This window comes from Rhipicephalus sanguineus, chromosome 5, assembly GCF_013339695.2.
Source record: "Rhipicephalus sanguineus isolate Rsan-2018 chromosome 5, BIME_Rsan_1.4, whole genome shotgun sequence".
In the NCBI taxonomy this organism is placed as follows: domain Eukaryota; kingdom Metazoa; phylum Arthropoda; class Arachnida; order Ixodida; family Ixodidae; genus Rhipicephalus; species Rhipicephalus sanguineus.
The window spans coordinates 61,670,648-61,697,498 of NC_051180.1; the positions used below are offsets into that span (position 1 = coordinate 61,670,648).

Genomic DNA, 26,851 nt, shown 5'->3' on the forward strand with positions numbered 1-26,851 from the left:
CAGTGTATACTGAGAATGTCGCCTGCATAGGTGGCAAAACTTTCATGTCATTTTGTTAATTGTTGTGTTAAGTCAAAGTAAACATTTTACAATCACGCTACACATCCCGAGCTGGTAGATGTGGGGGTAGCATGCCATGTGTAGATGCACTGTACTGTGTGAACTTGCTGATGACGGAAGCATACCTGCTCCTTCATGCCAAATAAACAGTGAAGTACACTACTACATGCTTCTTTAAATGCCACTTTGGCAGATGTATTCAGGAACATATTTGTCAAAAGTGTTGCAAGCCTGCTTATGAAACTGTGTGCACGGCCCATGGACAGCTCCACTTCGCTCCTTTCTGTACGTCTGAAAAGGAAGTGAAAGAAAACACCTAGAGCAACAGCAATGTTCAGAATTTATACCCATTTAAACATTGCCATGGTGCATGTGCACATGGCCTCCCTTAGCATCACTGTTTCAGAAATCAAAAAAGCAGAAACGATATTTTGCAGATATTTCTGGACTCGTTCTGATCATATGAAGGACAAGCAGCATGATTTTACGAAGACTTATTGCTATAGTACACAAGAATTCAGGGTTAAAGACACTACGTTTTAACTGCAAGAGTATTTATGTACGTGCATTACCAATTCTATTCAATTATTGTCATGATGTTGAAGCAAAAGTCCTAACAGTTACAATTTTTGTACTTAAAATGCTGCCGAGAAGGCCAAGAGTTATGTGGGTGAAGAAATGAAGAATTGCGCATGTATAAAATGGAATCGGCTCGCACAAGACGAGGCGAATTGTAGACCACTGCGAAGGGCTACTGCTGCAGTGCACATATAATAAGGCTGAAGATGACAAAGATTAAAGCGTAAACGTAAAGGATGAGAATTAAATTGAGAAGCAAGGCTTGCTGTCAATAGCTCTTGAATTCTATCAGAACACAACATAACAGTTGTATATCCTGTACATCTTGACGCGACAAAAGTTGAGCTGAAGATGGCTGCTTGAATGAATGTCAAACCATTGAACAAAGAGTGTTCGAGCCAATGTTTCAACAAATTGATGTGTCTAAGTTGTTGCAGCAACTTTGATGCAATTCGTTGCCCCTCTAAAGACGAGTCCTCATGTTGAGTCACTAGCTCCAACAACATTCGTTGTTCAACAATTATTTCATGAGCTGTACATCTCGTTACATTCATTACAAACCTCTACTGTACCAAATGCTACTATGGCAATGATAGTGGGTGCAATACTTTAAGCTGCAGTGTCATAAGCAGGTGACCGGCTATTCAACTCTTTAAATATACCAGATCCATAAAGACTGAAAACCATGAGGCAAGCACAACACAAAGGACAAGCGTAAGGAAATTGAAAGAGGTTAACTTTAATAAACGAGGTATGGAATTAGCATAGGTCGGCAAAAAATGTGGAGCTCACTCAGACTCACTCATGAAATATATTTTGCCCTTAGAGCTCACTCGGACTCAGATTCGCGAAATTTTTCCTCAACCTGACTCACTCGGACTCAGACTCACTGAACATTTTTTCAGCCGGACTCACTCGGACTCAAACTCACGAAATTATTACTCACTCGGACTCACTCAGACTCAGACTCACGGCTTTGTCTGAGTCTGAGTGAGTCTGAGTGAGTCGACTCATGAGTCTGTTAGCGTATAATTGGTTTTATCGACTATGGTGTCAATGCTTTTTCACTCCAATATCTCGCATAATTGGTGCTCTACTTGGCGCCTTTTGATGTCGTACCTTCAAATATGAGTTATCCGTGGTTGCAATACAGTAAGGACATTTTTATTTAAAGGGATGACTCAGACGAAATATTTTTATCAAGAACTTCCTGTGAAAGAGTTTTCGGGGGCAGGTCATGGCACCCCCCACCTCTGTAACTCATGCCTCTGATCAATAAATATTGAGCTGGCGTATGAACTCTAGGGCTTTGAAGTATGCGTGAGTCGGCGGGACTATAAACGTGAGCTGACATATGGTTGATAATATTGCTGAAGAGGTGCAGATAGAACGAGTGGTCGGCAAAAAGGTGTGGAGCTCACTCACACTCACTCATGAAATATATTTTGCCCTTGGAGCTCACCCGGACTCAGACTCACGAAAATTTTCCTCAACCGGACTCACTCGGACTCAGACTCACTGAAAATTTTCTCAGCCGGACTCACTCGGACTCAAACTCACGAAATTATTACTCACCCGGACTCGCTCAGACTCAGACTCACAGCTCGATCTGAGTCTGAGTGAGTCTGAGTGAGTCGATTCATGAGTGAGTTTGCCGACCTATGGAAATTAGTGATCCCCATTTTAAGTATACAAGGTGGTTTTTTAATGAACTCCTTTGCTCTTGAAAAAGATCATACCTGTAGTCAAGTGATAATTTCCAGGACGAAATTTCGTGATGCTGAGAGCATGCATTAAACTTTATGCACGATAAGCGTTAGGTGCAATGTCAGAGAGGTGGAGATGATTTAATAGATAGCAAATACTAAAAATGAAAAGCTCTGAGTAACTATCGCAAGAATAAGGACGAAGTAAGGAGGGAAGCATATGATAAGCTAGTGCAATGTCTGAAGCGAGGTAACCTTGCCTTAGAATATGCAGTCATAAAGTGAGGTCCAGTAAGTAGGCGTCACATGCACTGGTTGTGAGAGAGATATGGAAATGACGGACCACCTTTTAAATAAATGTAAAAATGTCCACCCATGTGCGTGTTGGGAACTAGCTCTCATGAAGCCCTAGGCTTAGAGAAAACTTGATAAAGATGAACACATCCACAAGAGAAATCAGTAAAAGACAGATGGAGGATTGGTAGTGGAAAAGCAGCGAGAACAGCCAAAAACAAACTTGCAGGGTCTTTATGTACAATGCCGAAAAATAAGCTACTTATTAGGAGTTTTTTTTTAAGGAAAGAAATTTAATTCAGGTAGGAAAGGCATTAAGCCAATTCAAAAATTGAGCTTGGCCACTTGCATGTCAATGCTTCGCTTTAAAGGGAACACACATAGCATCCAACCATCTACAGATGTGAAACTGCGTCATGCAAGATAACTTATACAAAGTTCTTGCTTTGAGCAATTAGCGCAAAATATTTCAGGAGAGCACCTAACTGTGCTGGTTAGTACATGATTACGATGGGAACAAACAACGCTGGGCACGGGACGGAAAAAAAAGGTAGACGAGGGCGACAGCACCCTCGTCTATTGTTCTTTCTTCGTCCCATGTCCAGCGCTGTTTGTTCCCGTTTTGATGCAGAATATTTCTTTCTTTAATCTGAAGGTGGCAGTGTTTCATGGCTAAAATAGTTTACTAATTTGCATTTCAAGTTACATTTTTTCAGCCATAAGGAAACACTGCAAAATGCTGAAGTTCTAATGTTAACATTTATCAGGAGAAAGACCAATTCTTTCGTATGGAATACCGAAGGTTGATTTCTAAAGTTCATTGCCTTTGTATTTTGTGCTGTTCCCTTATCATTTTCCTTAAGACGGTTGTATAGATGTTCTTTGGTTTATCTTGTGTTTTGTATATGTTATGCTCCTGTTTTTGCTTAGCAAGATCATTTTATGTGTAACTTATCACTGTAGCCCACTTTGCAATACTGCTTACTGGTGTCAGCCGTATTGTCAAGTAATAAATAAATAAGTAAATAGATATCCACTTTGTTATAAAACTACTATGAAAACAAAATAAACAGAAACGTTGCACCCAACCTGTAACAGAGTTGGAAAAAATAGCTTTTGACCCATATTGCAGCTTAGCTTTTGCTATGTAGCATTCCAAACAGAAATGCCGCCAAGACATTATTGTGTGGTATACTTTGCTGGCAATTTATATTCCATTTTAAAAGAAATATCTACTGCTTGGTTGTAAGCAAGGAAAAATTTACTGAAGTGAATAATCCCTAGCCTGCACAGGGTCTCGTTCCTTGACCTTTGCTGCACAGCACATTGGCACAGGATTCACGCGGGTGCCCCTGTGCTCATATAGTGCAAGTCTAAATGTTGCAGATTTAAGCAATACTTCTGTCTGAAGTACCATGCAAGAACAATGACGCGCTGTGCAGTGAAGGCAAAGCTCCAAGAAACTTCCCACAGCCTTGTTATTTTTCATTTGAAAAAATTATTTTTCGCTTGAAGATAATATTACACCTTAAAAACTTTGTCTAAATTATCGCACGAGGAAAGCACACTATGATGTGCAGGCAACATTTTTGCTGGGATTGCTACACAGTGAAAGAGAGCCCGCAATATCGGTTCAAACACTACTTCTTCCAAGTGTCAATTTTGAAGACATTTTTGCTTCTTTTTGCCAGCAGCATTTACAACCCTTGGTATATGCACTGAACTCATACTGTGAATATATTTCACATGAAACATTCAGTCTTTTTTACAATATACTTAAAAATGCTGCATTTTGCAATGTTTCCTCACGACTGCAAATAGCATAAATCGAAATGAAAATAAATTCGACTATCATAGTCATGAAAGATTGGTGACTATGTTAAAGAAACGAATGCTTTGTAGTAATAGCTCGACGCAATAATCATATGTCAATTAATTTGCCTGACACAGCTTCATTTCTGCGTGCGAAGTTTGAAAGGTCTTTGCTGCATCATGCAATTCTTTCCCCGAAAATAACGCTTGAATGACTACTTCCCACACTGAAACATAACAGCACCAGTTTTACAAAATATTGGAAATGGTCAAAAAAACGACTTGGCACACTGGCGTGAAATGACCCAAATAAGTACTAAAATAAAACAGTGTGCACTGTCAGACACTAAAATGAAGCACTAATCTGCTTGTATTGCTAAATTACTTCAAAACCCTGCTATGATAACTGCCCACAAGAAGTTGATTGCAAAAAATTTACTTTAACCTCTGACCTATTTTTATCTATCTCTAGTATAATGACTGGTAACCTTCGGCACACAAAGGCACAAAGCATTTCATTTGGTTCAATGCCTTCGAACAGTACGGAAGGTCATATGTTAAGAAATAGCGTAAAATCTGGACTAATTTTAATCAGCTATGTTTTATAACATGCAAACATCGAGAAATACACAATAATTTAGTAACTCGCCCCCTCTAAAAGTGTTGCTGTCACAGCTCCAAATTCTATTCACGAGCTATAATGGCTAAAATATTAAAACACAGCTGCATTTCAATCTCAATGGTGGATGCACACAAGTATACAATAATTTAGTAACTCGCCCCCTATAAAAGTGTTGCTGCCACAGCTCCAAATTCCATTCACGACCTATACTGGCTAAAATATTAAAACACAGCTGCATTTCCATATCAATGGTGGATGCACACAAGTCTACACGAACAGGCATGCACTTTAGATTGACTTCACAAGCCATATATCCGGTAATCCTGCCGTTGGAGAACGTTACCAAGTGTATGAGCTGGACTACTACATCAGCTAAAATGGATGCTTGTGTGTTGGTATGACAGAGCGTAAACAAAGCAGTGCAGAAGACTGAGCACACGAGCACAGCACTGTTTGTGTCTTCCTTTTTCTTGTGCTCCGTCTATTGCGTTTTTTTACACTAATGCATTAATTGTGAAAACAACTGGCTGCCGCAATTTGGTCATCTAGGTCGAACTTTTTGGGCCTTGTACCAGACTAAAGAGCTCTGTTGTGAAAGCAACAGGGTGTAACAATATTGCACTACCAATCAGGGAATACAAAGCATCGATAAGAATGTTCAGCCAAAATAAAAGGCTTCAGCAAATTGTTTAAGACACATACTCACAGGTTAATGCTCATTCACAGCTTCTACGACAGCCCAATGATTTCTGTGCGTCCATCTGTGCGTGCCTTCCTTCCGCCTTTGGGCAAGTTTGAGTAGAATGTCTGCCAGGAAAACAAAAACATCAGAAACAAGTCGACTTTTTTTAGCATGCCTCACATAACCCAAATTAACTTTTCTCTCCCCATGAGGTAGCTGTTTAGAAAGCGTCCAAACAGCCGCTGCTTTGTCTGTGTATAGCTCATAACCAATTAGTAGCATCCAACACGACACCTGGTCATTGTCAAAGCATACGAGACAAGAAACTGAGACAAGTATAAGCAAAGAGCAAGCGGCTATATTTCGCCATTATATCGTTTCCTAATCCAGCCCGATGCATTCATCGCTTAAATTTAATTTACACTGCTATTTTGGTGTTCGCCCTAAACTTATTTCCAAATAACTCACTAACCTATTTCTCTTACGCACTATATGAATACATGTTAAAAAGTTGGGGCATGCAAACATGGACACAAGAGAGTCAAGACGCCTAAAACGCTGAGATCACTAACTGGAGGCTCATCACCTAATATACCTTTACATTGTCGAGAGCCTAAATGCATGCCAAAATTCGATGAATGCAGTTTTGTACAAGCACATGAATGAAGAAATGCGTCCAATAGTCGAGGCCTGGCATATCGATAATGGCAGTGCACAAGAGAGCCAATCGTCGATTAACTAGCAGTTATCTCTCACGTAGACTATCGCGCGTGCCAGATTGATAGATATCGCCTCTTGCCTGGGCATGCACAGGTAAGTTTCTGTGTCTACTTTATTTTGTGCCACTGTCCACCTTTCCAGTTGGCGTTAGTGGTGTCTTGGTTTCTCTCTTGTGTCCATGTTTGCATGCCCTGCCTTTTTAACATGAATACCTACCAACCAGCTCAGCTGTCTGTTATACTAAATTATGTATACAATCTAGAATTACCACTTTGTCTACTTGCTGATGTAATAATAACAATGGGGTTCTGCAATGTAAACGTCAAATTAAAAGCACGGGAACCTCTAGGATTTGCACCTCCACCGAAAGTGCAACCACTCCATCAAGGATCGAACCCGCACAGTTCAGATCAGCAGCTGACCATTATAACCACTGTATTGCAGCGGGGGATGTTCACTTGGTAATGTAGGTTAATGTTAAGGATTATGGAAAGAGCTGTAAGTTGAAGAAAGATGTGCAATTAAGCAAGGAGCTGCAGACATTATGCAGTTTAGATATTTCTGTAATCCAAAGGGCTGGTGCTCAGGGCATGCACCTAAGGAACTCCTGTTCAGCGTCTCTTTTCGAACCAAAGCTTAGCAGAATTGATGTTCCTGTCTAGATATGCCCCTGAAAACCACAGTTAAATAGCTGCAAAGTAAACACTAGAAGACAGAAAAAAATCCATCATTTGTATGATATTAAACACATCAAGATGCAAATACACCAAACACCCTGGACTGTGAAACGCATTGATTGAAAAGATATCAGTTAAACAAAGCAGCATAGCAATGAACTTCCATGTAGCTGCCACAGGGCAAAAAGCAGGTGGCTCTGGCGCCATGAAAAATCTATAACAACACTTGTTGAATATAGCAGGATGTTTTGTATGATAAATGTATAAGTTACCACTCACAGAAGCTGACATGCTATTTTAAAAATGAGCATTGCAAAAAATAAAGCAAGAAAACCACGTGACGTGTGAATTTACCATTCATAATTTAAGGCTAAAGGGCCCCTAAACAACTCCGGAGTCTAAAACTTGTGACAACTGCACGCTTGTACAACGTGAACATGTTGTCACATGAATTTTTTGATTAAGTGGTGTAATAATGAAGCCACAGGAGATAGAACAAACATTCCAGCTGGTTTCAGTCTCTCGCTCAGCCTGACCATCCTGAAGAGGGGCTTCCTCGGTGTGCCACTGTGCCAGAGTGGTGCGGTGAGGAAGCACAGTCAAAGCACTGGCGAGATAAACCAATTCGCAACACTTGTGACAACCACAGATACTGCATCATCACAAAGCCAAAATGCCATTTCGTATTGCAGAGGACTATTCAACAGTCAGCGTTACTTAATGTTGCTCATAGGCAACATTACACCACTTCGCTAGCAAAGAGGACTGGTCAAGCGCTGAAGAGGAGGCGCGGTTATTGTTTTTAGAAGTGGAGTGTCTGACATTCGCACAATGTGATTCCTGCGGCCCTCTGTACGAATTAGCGAGCTTGTTTGGGAGGTGTAAAAGAAAGAAGTAGGAGCCTGCTGACTGGCCCTTTAAGAGAATGTAAACATACAATGGAAGGAAGTACACTTGTAGACACATTACTATAAGCTATAAAAAACAGGCAATTAACATGCGCAATCCATGCAGCACAGGGATGTCTCACACCTTTGCAAGAACTTTACTATGGTGGCTGCATATTTGTGTAGGCGAGAAGCAGCAGGCACGTGGCTTCCATGAATTTGACCCGTTCGTTGAAGGGAAACTGCTGCTCACATCCTTGTAGCACTGCTTTTTGAAGATGCTTCCTGCGATAACAAAATGACCACAACACAATTATGGTCTTCAAATATCAACAGGTGACCTACATTGCTGCCCTTTCTCATTAAATTCAGCTCTAGACTAAAGACTGCAATAGCAGCATCCTCCTACATTACAGGGCATCATACTGCTTTCCTTGGCCTGGTTTTTAGTTCAATAATTGTTTTCACCCATAACAGAATGTAGCACTAGTAAAGATTCGGTTGGGGAGGGTGCAGTCGTAAAGTGTGTATGCAAAGTAAGAATATGAAAAAAAAAACAATGGCATAATTTCACATGAGATATAACAATTATCATAATTCCTGTAATGTCAGACACCAAGAAGTGTTTAATTGAGCAAGTTTTGACTTTAAGCTATCACAAAACAATGTCCTTTATAGAAAGTGGGATTTGCAGAGTGAACTCTGATGATGAAATTGGCTGTCTTTACTGGCTCTGTAGCTGCTAGTGCATAGCTAAAGCCGCTTGAATGCACTTAACAAGCCTGTGTAATGGTATTGACAAATGGACAGAGAAGACAAACTCATTCGTTCTCACTTAGCTGCCATCACAGCAATACGTTGCTTCGTGTCAGGTTTCCTGGTATGCAGAATGCACGAACTTGGTGGCCGTGCCATACCACAGTAAACATGATCCACATCTGCTCCAACTGCCTAAGTAGCTGGAAAGTGCTAAATTACACAATCAGCTAAACCATGCACACACAATGTAAATTCTAGCAGTGGCAACATTTCGCACCTCATACTAGCCTATGGGCATTGTACTCGTTGATGCTGCCAGCTGCATTCACTGTTTTCATTCCTAGCATGCATAGCACATGCACACAAAGCACCCAATAACTGTGGGATAATATAATAATAATATCTGGGGTTTAACGTCCCACCCAATAACTGTGGGAAGCAGAATAGATTGTCCGAGGTAATCAATAAAATTGATTGACAAGAATTCCACAAATCACTCAAGCCTGTTGTTTGGCATAAGTGATGAGAATGTGCAGCCAAATGTACACAGCAAATTCAGTATTGGCCTTGAAGAATTGCAAGATAGGTTGAAGCTTTCCAGAAACAAACCGTATACAGTAAAGTCTGTTCCAGATACTGAAATCATGAAGTTATAAATTTTAAAGTGGGCCGCTATATTCTTCAGGCACCATGCATTGCATTTATGAAAATGCTAACATCCCTGTACAACAATGCGTGCTGCAAGAAGTCATAAACATTGATATTTTTGGCACAATGCCATTTCCCAGTACCACGTTTTACAGAAAGGCAACATTTTCCTTTGCAAAACTAAGCCATGTTCCCAGGCAAAATGCACTGTCCATGGTGAAAAACACATGGAGTACGCTCTTCTATACAGCTTAGCTGGTTTACTGGAACTAAAAGCTACGGTAACGCTGTCTTAATTGAAATGGCTAGCAAAAGCCTTCTCGCTGCTGTTTATGTGAAGTAATTTCACCTTGGTGGAACGTCACAAGAGTAAGTGGCACATAATAATGAGTGCGAGAACACAGTAACAGGATGTGCAACGGTTACCAGGTATGCCCATTCGTGGAAACTGTGGGCTCTTGCCCCAAATGAACCAGTTGGAAATAACCCTTTTGCATGAATATACTTAAGTTGGTTGCTGGCATACATCCCTATTGAAAAATTCCATATGTGATCTTACGGAAAACATACGGATTCCGTATATTTGCCATAAGGAATATATGGATTTCTTACGGATGTATACGGACGCTTACGGAAATTGTAAGGAAGATAAGGAGACTGACATATGATGCATAAGGAATGCCGTATGGGCTTGCGGATTTTAGTCTTAAGGAACGAACGGAGTCCGTATCTGTTGTATGGAAAGAGCCATACGGCTATAAGGAATATGTGGAAAGCATGGCGTATGCGGACCGATCTGTCCGCATATCCGTATCGCACATACGGATTCCGTTCGCTCCTTAAGACTAACATCCGCAAGCCCATACGGCATTCCTTATGCACCAAATGTCAGTATCCTTATCTTCCTTACACAACGAACGGAATCCGTATTTATGATACGGATGTATTGAAAACATTCATACCCCACACATGAACATTTCTTGATCACACAAGCAGATCTGTAGGACATGTAAGGTAGCAACAATGTCGTCAGCCAGGCACGTAGGCAAATGGGGGGGGGGGGTCTCGCCCCCCCCCCCCGAAATTCACGCAGCCTTCTATATTCCCGGGCAATTCTTTCTTTATTTTTGCCATGGAAAGCTTTCTTTCAAACAATTAGGCCTTGCTGCCCCCCCCCCCACAAAAAAAAATCCTGGCTACGTGCCTGTCATGAAAAGTGCGTATTTGGATCACACTTATATCCATGACACGTGTATATAGCATTGTATTTGGAATTATTTATTTACAAACTGACCTACATTCAGGTGTCCCTCAATCTGAATGTCAAGCGTACTATAGGCATGCAATGAGTATGCCAGGACTGATCTACAGTGAGGTGTCCCGCAATTTGAATGTCAAGCGTACATAGGCATGCAAGGAGCTCGCATGCAAGGACTGACCTACATATTCAGGTGTCCTTCCCACACATTGAATGTCAAGCGTACTGGCATGCAAGGAGGGAGGACTAATTTTTGCACTTCCTAGTTTTCGCTAAATACAGCGACGTCGTGCAAGAATATATATATCAGTATACGTACGTAATAATATGTCAGGTGAATTACAATGAAAGGAATACCTAAACACACCAGTAAACAAAATATATACCTGTAGTGAAATAGCAGTTAACGCATGGCAATAACAGTACAAAGCCAGGACACCACATTCATTGCAAACCCTTAGTTCAGGGACGGCACCAGCAGATTACCACCTGCCCCTCCCCCTCTCCCCCCGCCCTCCCCCACGAGCAAACATATTCAAAACACGCTGCGTAAGTTCCCAGCCTCGATCCGGATGAGGTGCTGCTACACAGTCACTTTTAATCGCGATCACGCCTGATCGAGGTCAAGATGATCGCGATCAGCGCATCGCGATATTGCTCCCTGATCGCGATTTGACTGACGTCTGAGCCAAGTGCGATACGGATTAGTTTGGACCGTACAGCAGCGACCATTCTTGATTGCGGTCAATGAATCCGATCTTGATTGGCGCTGATCGCAATCAAAAGTGCCCGTGTGACAACGGTATTAATTAGAGGTGTATAATGGTCAATGCACAGAAAAAAATGGTTTCTTTGGAACTGTGATGCATGATATAATGGTATATAACGTGGTTGGTCTTGTCCCATGCTCACTCTGTACAAAAATGTTGCACAAAATCTCAGGAAATTTTCAATGTAGGAAGCACATGTTAGCTAGAGCTTCATATAGCCTCTGCTGGACGTTGGGTTCAATTAGGTCCCTTGTCTCAACATTTCGATACACTACACACTTGGAATGTTCGGAGTTGGAGTGCCTGAATATGCAGCTGTCAATAGTTCAATCGACTTCATGCTCAGAAGTAGACAGTTCGAGTTCTAAAACACCTGGTATAATCAGTTATGGGTTATGCTTCGGAGGTCATCGGTTTGATACCCTTGACCTGCATGCTTGAAAGGTTCTAAGGTTGAACGTTTGATACAATACACTCTGTAAAGATCAGTGTTAGAGTTCCTTCATACTTTAATTAGAAGTCAAGGGTATAATACATGTAGACATGGTCGAGGGTTCAATACACAAACATGTTTGTAAGGTTCAGAGGTTCGAGTCTCTACAATTCAGAGGTCAAGTGACTGATACCCTACACACCTGGAAGGTTCAGTGTTCAGGTTCCTGTATACTTCAGATGCCAAGGGTTCGATTTGTTCAGCTCGAGGGAATCGATACCCTACATGCTTTGAAGGTTCGGTGTTCGCGTTCCTACATATACGTCGGATGTCGAGGATTCGATACACTGCACACATGGAAGGTTTCGGCTTGAAGTTTTTTTTACCTTGCCGGTCAAAGTTTTGACTCCCTAAATGCTTGAAAGATTTTGCGTTCAAGTCCATGTAAACACATTTACCATAAGTCACAGGTTTTACTTAAAAGGTTGAGGGTTCAATACCCTATGCACCATAATACTTCGGGGTTCAAGTTGCAATATACATATTTTAAAAATTGAGGGTTCCATATTCTATGTGAACAGTTTGAGGTTTGAGTTCTGCAAACATTGTAGGTCAAGGGTTCAGTACTGCACATATGCTCAGAAGGATGGGGGTTCAATCCCTGGCACATTTGATAAGTCATGGGTTTGAGCTGTTGCGTACTATATGCCACTAAGTGTTTCACATGTATTTTCTCTGAAGCCCATGTATTCCTATCAAAAGGCGCCATCTTACAGATAGACAAATATGCTTGGGAAATAGCTCGACAAGCTTACACATTAACCGATTCTTGTACATCTCCCACAGTATGGACTCTAAAGGAGGCAAACCTGCTTGGGCTAGTTATGTTAGTTGATTTGAATACATGGAGGAAAAGCTGGGATGAAGGTTCCTGAAAATAACACTACTTTGGTTGTCAGAGAATAAACAGATTTGGGGTACCACTACAAGACGGCGATGCTATATGCTTTGCATGTAGACAAAAAGGCAACAGCCATGAGCCAACAAAAATTTAAACAGTGATACAGGCGTTCACAGTTTGAGGTAGCTCATTTTAGCTGAATATACATGTAGCAAGAGCTCTGCTGATGTGGTTGGACTGTGTTCAAAGGTTATGACAGATTTTACCTGCAATGCGTGGTAATTCTGTGGTAGGTTTTCACATTTGTTATAGGTGAGATCCTCTATTACTGAAACCAAGAGTGTAGATTACTTGGTGCAACAAAAGTACGTGACTTTTGCATGATTAAAAAATATTTTCCTATCTTCAAGGATTGGCTACCCAGAAACCTTATGAGGTAGGCTGTACGGTTACATGTCCTGGAGTTAGGGAGTAAAGTTGTTTAGCTGCAGTTAAGTATACAGCATGAAATTACCAGTTAAATCCAAGTAGCCACATGTTTTTGGCACTGGCACTGAAGACCGTTCTCTTTGCCGTAAGAAGACTAAAAATTGCTTTCGTTTTGTCATAGCTATGTGGTTTTGAACTATCCTGGTATTAAACCAACAATCATATCAATAAAAGAAGACCCAATCCTGTAAGCTTTGCAAATTTGACAGATGCACTTAGAACAAGCAGTCTCCCTTAGGCAGTATTAGAGAGTGTTGCCACTGTTATATGTAATCATCACAGTATACTCAGAGGCATGGGAATGTCACTTGCACTAGCTCACTAATGTGCTTCCTCAACGACCACATTAAATGTATCTCAGAGGTCACACCTTATTGTAGACACAATATTGTCACAACACAGAAAGAACAGGACGCAGGACCACGGTGCGACAAGGAAAAACAAGGTCTGTATTGACAGATCAAAAAATCAGATGCTTCAACGTCATCTTCCTGAGAGAGAAACAGTGGTTGCTGCTCGTGCTCCTTACTTCGTTGTCCTCTGTCAACCTGCCAGCTTTTAGTCGTGACAGCATGTACGTGGATCATTAAGTAGTGCAACCTTATGTTCTGTATACGATAGCATCTTGACTTTTCTGACGCACTTGTCTTGACAAGATATACATTTCTTGCATGTTGTGCCATGCTTGTGCACGGTTTCATATGTACATAAGCCTCAGGAGATGTCTGCAGTTTTGTTAAAGAGCTTCTCTCTCTCTGATTTACTTGCACAAAAAGTGCTCTTGTGCACTTATGTGTTTACGTATGCCAGCCACAGAGTGCGAAATCATGAACTTGCATCTGTACAAGAGCAAGCTCACTGCTGCCACCACAAAGACTGAATAGTTCATGTAAGCCTTATGATGTCGCAACTGTAAATACCTCTATCTTCAGGTTCTATAGCTGTTCAAATGCCTCATTTCTTCCTTCATTGTGGTAAGCGTGTGCTAATAACTGCTCATGCTGTTCATCAATGCACTTCGACTTGTGTCATCGTTTGGAAGCTCACTCTTGAAGAAGCCTAACTTGTAAAAATTTGGTGGCTTTCACCCTTGGAAATAATATGTGAACGCCTCATGCCAAGTTATCAGTTTTCATGCATGATATCAAGGAGCCAATTTTGAAACATGGCAGTATGATTGAAATTTACCACTTAACTTTACTCAAGTTCACGAATGCACGGGAATGCCTATTAAACTACAGAGGTACAGAGAAAGACCAAGAGGGCCGGAGTTAAAAAAGACAAAGCTGGGAAATTAACCAGATTGCACTGATTTGTTGTCCCGCACTGTGAGAGGAGAAAGTGGGTAGAAAAATAATAAGGAAATTGTGAATGCAAGAATAAGTGATGCGCATATATACATAAAAGCGTTCATCACAGATTGACGGACTGTCATAAAACTGGGTTGTTTTGAAAAATTTCAATAGTGCTCTTTCAGACCGCAGCACAGATAATGCTTGAGATGCACACTTTTGCACGTTACATGACAAAAGGACCTCTTTTTTAGCAACAAGTGCTTTATGATGTAGATCATCGGCTACATGGACACACATGTGTAACACTGAGTGTGTGAAAGGCTGTTTACCTCATAATATGATGCTAAAGCTGTCAGCCACTTTCATATCCACTGCACTATGAATACCTCTAAATGCAATTTGAAGTTCCCCATCCTGTGTCAAATGACTGCGTTTTATGTAGTGCAAATTTTCTGATCTGCTTACTCTCTGCGTTATTTATCTGCATTCACTATGGCACCCTTTGCGTTACCCTTTGCGTTACAAACAGGACAGACCATGCACTACTCTCAAGTGATGTCTTTACTATGTCACATCTCTATTCAATAGGTCGTGAGACTTGTTTTAAATTATCAGTTTACCAACCTGACATTCCTTTAGCAAGCTCAATCATGTAGATATTTAGCTGCAGTCATTTTACAGACATTCAGCATTGCCCAAGATCTGTCTCTTGACATTGTGCCCCTTATTTTTTTCGTTTAGTTCGATCACTTGCTTCAATCCTTATGTTGTAGCATCTTCAACTGTATCATGACAAAAAAAAACAAACAAAAAAAAATAGAGTACCACAACAATGCCATAATGGCTATAGTTGGTGCTTCATTTCCTTGTTTTGTGCTGGTGTGTTACCAGATAACACGTAAAAGGAGACAGCAGTGTATAAAAGGCTTCACAGAAAAAAAAAAGAAAAAGAAAAAACGTCGCTCTGTTTAAGGATCGAACCCACACCTGACAACAACACTCTGCCACCAACCTGCGTCGTTAGCAACCTACACCACACAGTACACACCGGTTCGCTTGCTTAATTCTAGGAGAAAAGTTGGAGCAGAATATGTGCGAGTGCCATTGGGTACGATGTGCGATCGTATTTATTATTTAAGCAGATATTACGCGATCGTATCTCGCCTGGCGTCGCTCGCTTTTGTCCTCTCTCTTCGCTGTTGGTTGTCATTCGCTCGCGCGTGACATCATGAAGTTTTATGTGTCATCACTGCAGATACTGGCTTTTGGTGAAGCTGTTGGGTCGCCCAGTCACAAGCTTGAGCAGCTGAAGCTTGATCCCCAAAGCTCTTTTGCCATTTAGTCGGTCATCGCGCGAAATCAGTACGACGTACGCCGCCAACCCCCTTGCATCTAGCTATGTGCCGCACTGATTCGAGACGTGCTAGTCGATATCTCACTCGATCCCAAATTCAGCACGGGATTTCGATCAATTGCCTAAGCGAACGAGCGGCGACACCAGCTGATCACGAAAGCTTGCTACATTTTCCTTCGACGTAACAAAATACCTGTTACTTTATAGTAGCCCTACGGTTCATTGAGAATGTAGAGCTTTGCTTCGGAGGAAAACATCGCCGACAGAAACGTAAAGTCGCACAACTACGTGCGTGCTGGCAGAAGCCTGTCGTCTGCTATAACAACAACAAAAAATACAGATCTGCTGAAAGAGTATTTGACTTGCGCCGTAGCAAAATGTTCTTTAAAATAAGTTGGTAGTTTTATTTTTATACTATTCTGCCTAATAATATGCATTCACTGTTTAATTGAACTCTTCGATGGTTTTGTTTTCTCTCTTTTTTAAAGAAAAGAAAAATGTAAGTCAAATCCATCCACAGCCAAAGCCAATATGCTATCTTTCTTTGTGTTGTCGCGCTGGGCGTCTCGTTACGTCCACTGGAACTTCAAGGCAAAAGCATTAATTTCGTGTGCGAAAGCGCCGTCCATCGTTTGTGCAATGTGTAAAGCTTGCGCGCAATTCTCGTGGTTCTTGGAGCTTCGGTCAAGTACGAGCTGTTCAAGGAATCGGCGGAAGACTGCGCATGTGATGGCCGACTCCCGTGGCTGCCTACTGCACCGCTGCATGAAAGAAGCTAAAGGTAAGTGGCACAGGATATTTTGCAAAGTATGCAACTTAGTGCAATGCTGTGTTACGGCATACGGACGAAACGTTGTAAAGACTCAGCCTTACGCACCTCTATGGGTGACCGACATTGTGCGCGTTACCGATTCGCCTTGACGACGCTCGTTTGAGCAGAGCCATGGCGCATTGGCACGGTCGTACGGAAGCAAATATGTAACAACCGAGAGAATATGCATGTGTATGATGATCGATTTTTGTTATGTGTATTGTAGTGAGCGGCACTTGCGTTGCATCGTTGTTAAAATCTGCAACGCGATTTACAGTTTGTCAACATCGTGTTCACGTTCGTGTGCGATATAACTTGCAACTTGGCTTATTTCTGCTTGCCTAGCGTCGAAGTGGTGGTAATAAGCAGAAATTCATGAAATGTTTATTATGCAATTTAACTGTGGCTTGAGTTAGTTAAACGTAGTTTTTGATGAAACAGTAACCTGGACCCGTGCCTCGAGTGTAGAGGCGTTCGTGCTGTCTGTGTGTATGCGTGTGCATCACCTTTGCTTGTTAGTAATATTGTACCAATGAGCATCCACGTTTCACATCGTACAGTCATGAAAACTGGCATGCAGACTTCATATTCTGCCAGAGTGTTGCTGTTTACACATGAATGTACTGTCAGCATGCAATTGTATACATTAAGCTACCAGTGGTATAATTAGCATAGTCCTGTGTGCTTGCTGATGAAAGGATGTATACTGACGAGGCAGAAGATTCTCTGATAAGGCTAGTTAGCTCATCAGGCGTGTGTTTTAGCGCAAATGGGACATGAAAAGAAATAGGACACGTAATGACAGGACCAGCGCTGTTACAAGTCTCCCTTCTCTCCGTATCTTATTTGGACTACAGCATCTGTGTTTGTATAGCTATAGCAGCTGGCTTTTGTGTTATGCTATTCTTGTGTATGTAATGCTACAGTACTAATCAAAATAGATGGTGAATATAAAACATGCTCTTCGACAGAACAAACTGCTACACTGAACACTTAAAGGGGTGGTGCCACCAAATTTTCAGGCTATAAAAAGCCTGCTGCTGTAGGCTTCCTCTGTATGCAAGGACACCCTGCACGAAGTGTTGGACACAGCAAATGTTTATAATATATTTTAATTTGCTTCCAAAGTGTGCCCAAGTTCTTGAAATCGAGGCCCAATGCTAGTGCATCTGACGCAGACGTCACTGTGTAGGAAGTGTAACGAAAGATTTCGTGACGTGTAATTAGCGGTGACCCACAGCACTGCTGCACCGACAAAGCCAAGAGAGTGCCGGCTACGAACCTACACTCACTCATTTTTCTCAGCGTGTTGCCGAACTAGCCAAGCTTGCTGGTATTTTGCAAAGTGCTTCACATCATCACGCGAACCAGTGACAATACAGAATGTTAGTTTGTTCGCACGCTTTGCATTAGCATACCGGGTTACCGTAGCCGTAAACGTGCGAGTCTAAATAAGTAGGGCCACCTGGCAGCAGGAAGATAACCAGGCAAGCACCGAATCCGCCTTTTCAATTTTCCTGTGCTGCCCTCAGCCGTTTGGTAGGGGCCGGGGACAACCGGTATCGCCAGAAGAAAAGCCTCCGAGATGAAGAGACGTTTCAGTAACTATTCCGCTGGGGGAAGGGTGCACGCACCGTGGCATCGCGAGAGAGGCGGCTTGTTGTTGCAAAAACCTAGTGTGTTCTACTTCTCTGCCGGAGTAAGTTCTCGGCAACGGTGTAGTACTGAATGCGTTGCCTTTTGAAAAAATTTTTCACCGTGGTCACTCAGCGGAGACAAAGAACGCGCCTATAATTGTGGTTGCACAAAAAGTCACAAGATGTCGATACCGTTGTCCAGTAACCTGGTATTCCACAAACACCTCTGCATATTATGGAATGCCGTACACTAATGTTCTCTATGAGAAAATTTTAGCAAGTGTTGAAGGCGTCCGGACAGTTGCTTGCGTGTGTTACAGTTTTGTGGGCCCAGGTGTTCAAACTTCCTACACAGTGACATCAGTGTTTAACTCGGCCCCCAGAAACCCAAAGTCATTCGCATAAATAAGGCAGCATTACATTATTTATCAGGAATATATTGATTTTGGAGCATGCATCATGTTTCATGGAGCACTAAGAAACGTTTGCCACAAGGAATGTGCAAGCCGCAAATTTTATGGCACCACCCCTTTAACAAAAGCCCGCTGCATGCTCAGTTGCCACTTGCTTGAGCATTTTTTAAACATATTCCCATTCCTCACCACACTGACACAGTCTATTAAGGGCAACGTCACCATGGTTTGAGTTCTCTTTTTGAAAAAATATCAAGCTGCATATAGGATGCTTCTGTGTCTAATATCGGTGTCACACGTGCACTTTTGATCGTGATCAAGGTCGATCCAGATCAGATTTCTTGATCGCGATCAAAAATCATCGCTGCTACACGGACCAAACTAATCTGGATAGAGTTTGGTACAGACAATTCCAATCGCGATCTGAGCCAGATCTCGATGCGCAGATCGTGATGGTCTTGATCTTGATCGGGCCTGATCGCGATTAGACATGACCGTGTAGCAGCGCCTGATCCTGATCGAGCCTAATTCGTATCGCCCCTGATCGCAGTCAAAATTGCTCGTGTGACACCAGTATTACATGTATATCATAACATTAATGACTACCAACAGACAACCAAGGCAAGGAAAGCATTGGGGATGTTATTTGTAGTAATTATGATATAAATGTGAAGAAATTAAAGTGGATGAATGGACAACTTGCCACCATCAGGGACTGAATGAACCTGCAATGTTGAAGTAATGTGTCCGATCCTTTACCAAATAAGGTACGACAATGGTCGTCCTCCCGTACACTTTATTGGGTATATCTGTGTATTTAAACCTGAGAGTGTTAGCCAATGCCGCTCGTAGCCATGGCGGCGAATGTGGAACATCCTTTTTTTTTTTTCTTGCTGGTATCACATATCACATGGCACATGATCTTAATTTCTTGACATTTATATCATAATTACTACAATGATGTCTCCTATATCTTCCTTGGCATGATTGTCTGTTGGTTGTCTCTATGTTGTGTCTAACGAAGAAAATGATCCCTTAAATTCGCTTTGTTTTTTTAAAGGTATATATATAACTCAGAAATATCAGGTAAACTATACTCCCATCTCACAAGTTGGTCGCACTGCTGTGGAGACTGCTTAGCCAATAGGAAAAGTTAAAATCTCTCATAATGTATTCATCCGTGCTGTGCTGGCTGCTTTGCATCTCCATTTTGTCTAAAGGCACTTGTTTGGCAAGTAAAGCCAGCATATGGCAGCACAGGAAAAAACAAAGCATTGCGGCATCGCTTGAAGCGGGTGCCTTCTGAGTCAAATTTTTCAACTCGTCATTGTGCACTGTTGCCCATAATGTCTAAAGTGATGCTTTTTATTTGATTTATATTGTGTCTGGCACTTCAACAGCAATGTGTTTGCGAATATTTTGCATTGTTTCAAAGATACACTCTCAAATTCTTAGCAGGTGTGAGCGAACAAGCACCTGATCTCAATAATAAAAACAAAACTTACCTTATGCTTTGTCCTCAGCATGAGATGACACAAAGTGATAGCTGATTGCGTAGTTTATTTTTTGATGTCAAGATAGTGGGCAAGTAGCAATCATGAGATCGGATCAAAGCAGGTGGTCACATCTGATGGATGCGGCCACGTCGCTTTATAATCACAATCACCAGCAGTTACCTCTTTAATAATTAGTCCTAGGACGTACGTGCAAAGTGGGATTAGTGTGTCACATATCGCTCTGACGTAGCATGTGCCAAACAAATGCGAACGTCTCGACCTTGCCAATTCTAAGGCAGTTGTATGTAGAGCTATGTTTTGCTTCATAAGCATGTGGCTTGCTTACACCTCATAGCTTCCACATTGCTGCAACGAGCTTGTGAGATGAAGTATAGTTGTCGATAGTGAAAAACGAGGAAAAATAATTGAACTGCTTATATTACAACAACGAAATCCATTCAGGATGAATCAGTCCTCAAGAAAGTAGTTCATGGGGAGATGGAAGCTTGAGGAGGTGGAAAATGCTTGAACGCGGGGTGTCACTGGAGCCAACGTTTCAAGAAGTGGTCTCGTCTTCTTCAAGGTAGTTGCTATCATGAAGAAGACAAGACCACGTGCTTGAAACATTGGCTCCAGCAACACCCTGAAGGATTTTTCATCTCCTAAAGAAGGTGTGATATTTGGGAAAAATTCACAGAAAAGATCAGCAGGAGGAGCTGTTGCCACTTTAATGTGAAAGAGATTTCATGCTTCCGATAGGTGGGTAGACATTGTCTAGTGGCTACGACATTACGCACAGTGTATAATCGTGTGGGAAGGTGCTTTCTCTACGTGTTGTCGTGAGATGTGTTTCAAACAAAGCAACTGTTATTGTCACTTTGTCACCTATTGATAAAGATCGCTTAAAATAGGTGCAGTGCAGGAATCGGTACAAGCCTCTTACTATTGAGTGACTGATTAACCTTTTCAACAGATGAATGTTCATTTCAAATAAAATAATGAAAGCTCTAAAAGTTTTATTCATAATACAGCTGGTGTGTTTTAACAATATACCGTGATACTGTTAAATGCTATCGATGTGCTCGAGTAATGCGTAATGTGACAAAAATAATAGTATTTGACCTCAGAGACTGCATATGCACATTTACACAACTTCAAATGTGTGTGGCTTTGAGAGCATGGCTAAAAGTTTCTGGACAAGCTTTTGTTTCACTCCTAGTGAGCGTTCTGGCAGTGCTCGCTATGTGGGAAGTTATGTTGTCACGGCATAATTGGACGTTTCATTGTCAGCCGACTCACCTCGCTTAAGCCCTGCATCCCGTTCATCTTAAGCTGTGTGGCTCAGTTCCTTTTTAATATGCTGTTTTTCTGTGAGGGGGGGGGAGAGGGAGACGCACGCTTCTGTCACACAATGTGACTTGAAGATTAGCTTTTGATTGTTAGAAGACATATTTCACATTCTGAAAAAACCAGCAGAATGTGCCACTGTCAGTGTTGCCTCTTCTTGTGGGACAAGTTGTGTATTGGAGAATCGGTCATTCTGCTGTTACATGGAGGGGTGGTTGTAGCAAGTGGCACTTAATACATTTTGTTAACTTCAGACTGAGTTATCTGTGAAATGATACTTTCATACAGAAAGTATTACATAGGCCAGAGTGCACATGCCTTGGTGGCAAGTAGAAGCACAAAAACAAAACCAAATGGCTGTTCAGCATGAAACTAAGGTCACTCTATACATTTGGCTTGAGCTCTATGATGTGGCACATTCTGGATTTTACAGTGGCACAGCTCATATACACCTGATTGTGTTGAGTGGTATACTGACTGTAATATAAAAAGATGGGACAAAGGGTTATGTATTAAAAGAGCACTGACACAAAATTTTGAAGCTGATATAACTTGTATGATAGATTTGTGTTGACACACACACGCACATCATCTACAAAATATCGATAATTAATATAGCCTAGAACATATTTAGAATAAATTTTAAAGTGTGTGCCATGCAACTGGGCGCAAAATGGAGCTTTGTGAAATCACTTTGGTGTGTATGTAAACCAACAGCCATCTACATCACGAGTTTGTGCAGGCTGCCATGACCCTTATGTGCGCTCTAACCAGCAGTTGTCAACGCGGTGCTGACGTGCAGTCACAATCTGCGGCATGCATTGTGAGTGCGTTGCTGTTTTGTGCGTTCATGTGGCCAGCTGTGTTTACAAACCACGCTAGACCCCACCTCTCTCAGCACTCTCTGAAACCGAAATTGCGACTAGGTGCTATAAATATGTGTCCAAATGATTCATCGTTGTGTGCTCTAGCAAACAAGATTTCCAGTCGTGATTAGCGTGTCATTAGCTGATTATTTCAACAGGAAAAAGCGAGATGTAAAATTTTGTGTCAGTACTTTTTTAATAAGATAATTTTTTATGAATACTTGTTGCTGGAATAACTGCTACATGCTTTCTTGAATACACAAAATTCATAACTACCATAGAAAGGAGATGAGACTTGTCTCATTGTTGGCTCATCTTCCCTTCTATTGTTGTTGTGCATCTTGTGTATTACAGAGGTAATTTGACATATCTTTCAATTTAGTTGCGCAGTTGCAGTTTCGTGTTAAGCTTTTCATTGAGGAAGCTTTCCAGGGCATACAGTTAATGTTGCTTCCCTGTGCAGTTAGAGTTGTGCTGTGCTGAAATGACCTTAGTACTTTTCTCATATACGGTAGAGAGTAATCATGCATCGTCAAGGTCATGTGCAACATTGGGCGGATCGGGGTAGTTCAGAAAAAATAAAATAAAGGTTGTAATTGCAGAGCCTTACCTATTAAGACATTTTATGAGTGGAAAGCAGCGCTTATAAGATGGAGCAAGAAAGGAGATCACAGCTTTGATTAACAACCAGATGTGTTGATTCTTCCAGTCTGCATTTATATACTGCACCACTAACGCAAGGAAACAAAAAAAGAAGTGAAGGCTCAGCCTGTGCAGAGGCATCAATCAATAGGACAGCAATTCTATTTCCTTCGGAAGCAGGGAAATCAAGGGTAGGCTTACACATGCCTTGACACTATTGTGGATATAAGTTTCTGAAATGAGACGCACTCATCTTATCGTATCAAGAATAGCGGCAAGCATGTGTAAGCTCCCTTCGATTTTGCCGACTTCTGCAAGGACATGGAATGTGCCATCCCATTGATCACTTTATTTCCTCTGCGCAGGTCTGAGTCTGTTTTTTTTTCTGTTTCACTGCGTTACTGGTGCAGTATATATGTGCTGACTGGAAGAACTAAAACACATTTGGTTATTGGGACAGTTGCCATTGGGGGGTCTGTGTCCTTTCTTGTCCCGTCTTTTTAGCACTGTTTCCACTTGTAAAATATGAACCAACCAGCCAAAATGAGTACCCTACCTTTAAAAAAGGATGCCTGGGTTGGCCTATTGAAAATCGGTTTTTTTGCTTCTACAGAAATTCCAATGTAAGATTTTGCCAGTTTTAAAGACCTTATGTGCTGCCTTGTGCAGATTGACCTTGGCCGAGGAATTTTAATGGAAAAACAGAAGTGGCAGTGGCTTCCAGAAGAAACCGAGGGCTCCCTTGCTTTCTCAGAGAGAAGAGCAAAGGCACTGTGGCGCATTCGAAAACCTGAGCACAACTAGAGCATCCCTGGTTCACCATGCTGCTCTTTCATCAAAGAGGCAGGTCATCATCCTCAGAGAGCTTCATGCACTGAAGCGTGAGTCTCTGAATCATATTTTCGTTCTGTTACAGGCAGAAACACTGAGATTCAGCCAGGATGTCTAGAATGAGTAAGGGTGACAAGTGTGGAGATTTTCTTGCCGGGCAGTGTCGCATTTTGCACCAGTGCCGTTGTGGCCGTGAGAGGTTCCGCTGTTTAGAGTTGCAGATAGCCACAGCTGCCGTTGCAGATTACCGTGGCCTTGTCCGAGACCTCAGTAAATGTGCTAGTGTGCTCAGTCATGCTTTGTGCACTGCCAGAGCATTTGACACCACTTGTTTTTTATCCGCATCATTCCGATGTTGCCACAGCAGCTGTTTAATGTGGCCCATCACCCCTGTGTAGATGCTCTCCCAGTCTGCACACGGGTTCTTGTAAGCAACATCAGGAAAGTCTTCTTTCGGCAGCTTGTCCTTTCCACTTATGAGTGCATGCCTCAGTTGGTTCACAGAAATGTCAGCAACCTCAGCGTCATAGTTACACAGCACGCATGATGAGGTCTCACTATCCTGTACACGTGAGGTATGGAAGCACGTTTCTTCTGTTGGGCACTGGCAGGCTGGGAGGTTTTGGACAACTGTTTACCACATCTTTTAGGAACGCAGGAGTGTAACTGTTTGTCGGAAAGTCCCTTTCGCTTTCTACATATAGGAAGTCAGGTCTTCAGGTTTCGTGCAAATACAACATAACGATCCAAGACGACAACTAACTGACTTGGACGTCAGATGACTCTTGCCAAGGTCAGTAGTTGTCGTCTTGGCTGGTACATTGGCTGGTACTTGAACATTTGGCAACGCGTCAGAATGACGCTTGCCAAATGTTGAAGTAGCAGCCAATGTATGTACTCTTTCTGTAGACGTAGAAGGAAAGTGCTCCATTGTTCCTTTTTGCCAACACATCCAAAAAGGCAATTTCTAGTCAGCCTCCACCTATCCTGCGACCTCAATTAGATATTTATAGTTTAGTTGTGTGATGAAGCTTCTAAAGCAGCCAAGCTTAATCACTCAGAAAAAAATAGTCTACATAATACACCATAATACTTGGTGTTGTGCTGAAAAGCGAGGGCAGGCGGGCTTTCCAGCCGCTGCATCATCAGATTCACAGTGGTCACTGAGACAGGCACCCATTGGTGTGTCGCGTACTTGCCTGTAGTGGGCTTTTTCAAAACTTAAGTAGGTGTTACCCAGGCAAAAACTGAGGTGCCTCCTCAAGTCGGGGGCATCAGTTGCAGACCTTTCTTGTTGGGCCAACCAGTGCCAAGAGCAGCACGCATGCACCCCAGTGGTCGTATTAGTCCGAATGTAAGTGAACAGAACTGTACACTTCCATTCCCATTGACATGGTTGTTGACAAGCAAGTCCACTGCTCTTCAATAGTTGCCTCTCTCTCTTGGTTCCTGCTGTGTATCTGACAACGCAGAGGCTCCAAAATAACTCTCACTTTTGGTCCAATGCCAAGAGGTTTTTGTGTGCTACATGGAGGATTTTTTTTGCGTGATTAAGTGTTTTGCTTAGGAGCTTTCACCATGCATCAAAACAACCAAGCAGATTCCATTCAGTTCACGGGGGTGATAGGGCAGACCACATGCCAGCTTTTTGGATGTGTTTCTAGAAAGGGACTTGGCACATTCTTTCAACGTTTACAAAAAGAGTACGCATACTGACTGTCTGGACTTCATGTCCCTACATCCTGACACTCGTCAAAGAAAAGTACTTGCCTTTCCATTGGACTACTCACATTTGCACGAAATCTGAAGGACTAGACTTCCAACATGCAGGCAGGACCTTTGATGAAGGTTACCCTCCCGAGTTCATGAATGGTCTGGGACACCGTGTTGCCCATTTCCAGCCTCCCCGTTTTTGACATGGGAGTTGCGCTCCCTTTCCTCGAGTGCAAGTTATCACAGGTGCTGTGTAATATAACATTGGGGTTGCTGAAATTCCCATGTGCAAACTGTGGCACGCACTCGGTAAAAGAAAAGGACTAGCTGCCAAAATACTTCTCTGGCATTTTGTACATCTCCTGAGCGGACTAGGTAGGAGACCGTGTCTACCTTGAAGAGATAGCCAACTTTAACCGCAGTTGCGCCAACATAAGAACGATGCAGATAAGAAAAAAGTGACATTAAAAGCACTGTCAGAGCACACAGCAACGACTAAGTACGAAGTAGTCGAGGTGAACTCTAGCGTAATGACAGAAACTGGAAGTCACACCTGTATCTGTAATTCCTTGAGGGTGATTCCATGAGAGATCGTACATGCATGTCCGATCGATATTTTTGTTTTGTCAGGTTTTTTTTATGTCTTGCGTGGGTACATTCAGTGTCCATGCAACTGAAATTTCTAAACTCTCCCAGCGGGGCAAAAAAAATGTGGCGGCATGCAATACTTACCGCAATATTTTCCAACTTACGAACAAAGCAAATGAGGACATACGATATTGAAACCGTGTTTTGACTGACTTAAGTGCTCTTAGATAAAAAAAATTGTAAAAATTGAGACCAGAGTTTTCTTTTTCTGAAATGAGCTTTTTTTTATATAAAATCTTGCTTCTTCAACTACTTTTTTCTTCTTTTGCATGGCCTGTAGAAAACAGGTCTTTTGCAAAAATGTTGCAAAGGCTTTGTTTTATATTCGACACTTTTTGGCGTTTCTCTGTGAAATAGCAAACGCATCAAGGCACATCAAAGTTTGCAAACTTTTTTTACTTGGGCCGTGTTTGCCATTTTTTCACATTTTTCTTCTTTTGAAGACAGCATAAGGAAAGCATGGATGTAATTCGAGTGACACGTATTGAAACCAGCAGCAAA

General features: G+C 41.9%; 1 long non-coding RNA gene across 1 annotated transcript in view; it reads right to left on the reverse strand.

Moving 5' to 3' along the window:
- Positions 1–257: 257 nt before the first annotated feature.
- Positions 258–26,851, reverse strand: part of LOC125758730 (uncharacterized) — a 41,215-nt gene continuing 14,621 nt past the window's right edge. Inside the window, exons 3-5 of the long non-coding RNA XR_007416361.1 lie at positions 8,185–8,324; positions 5,780–5,880; positions 258–351 (exon numbers count right to left, since the gene is read on the reverse strand). This is a non-coding gene — a long non-coding RNA (uncharacterized LOC125758730). The remainder of the gene's footprint in view (positions 352–5,779; positions 5,881–8,184; positions 8,325–26,851) is intronic.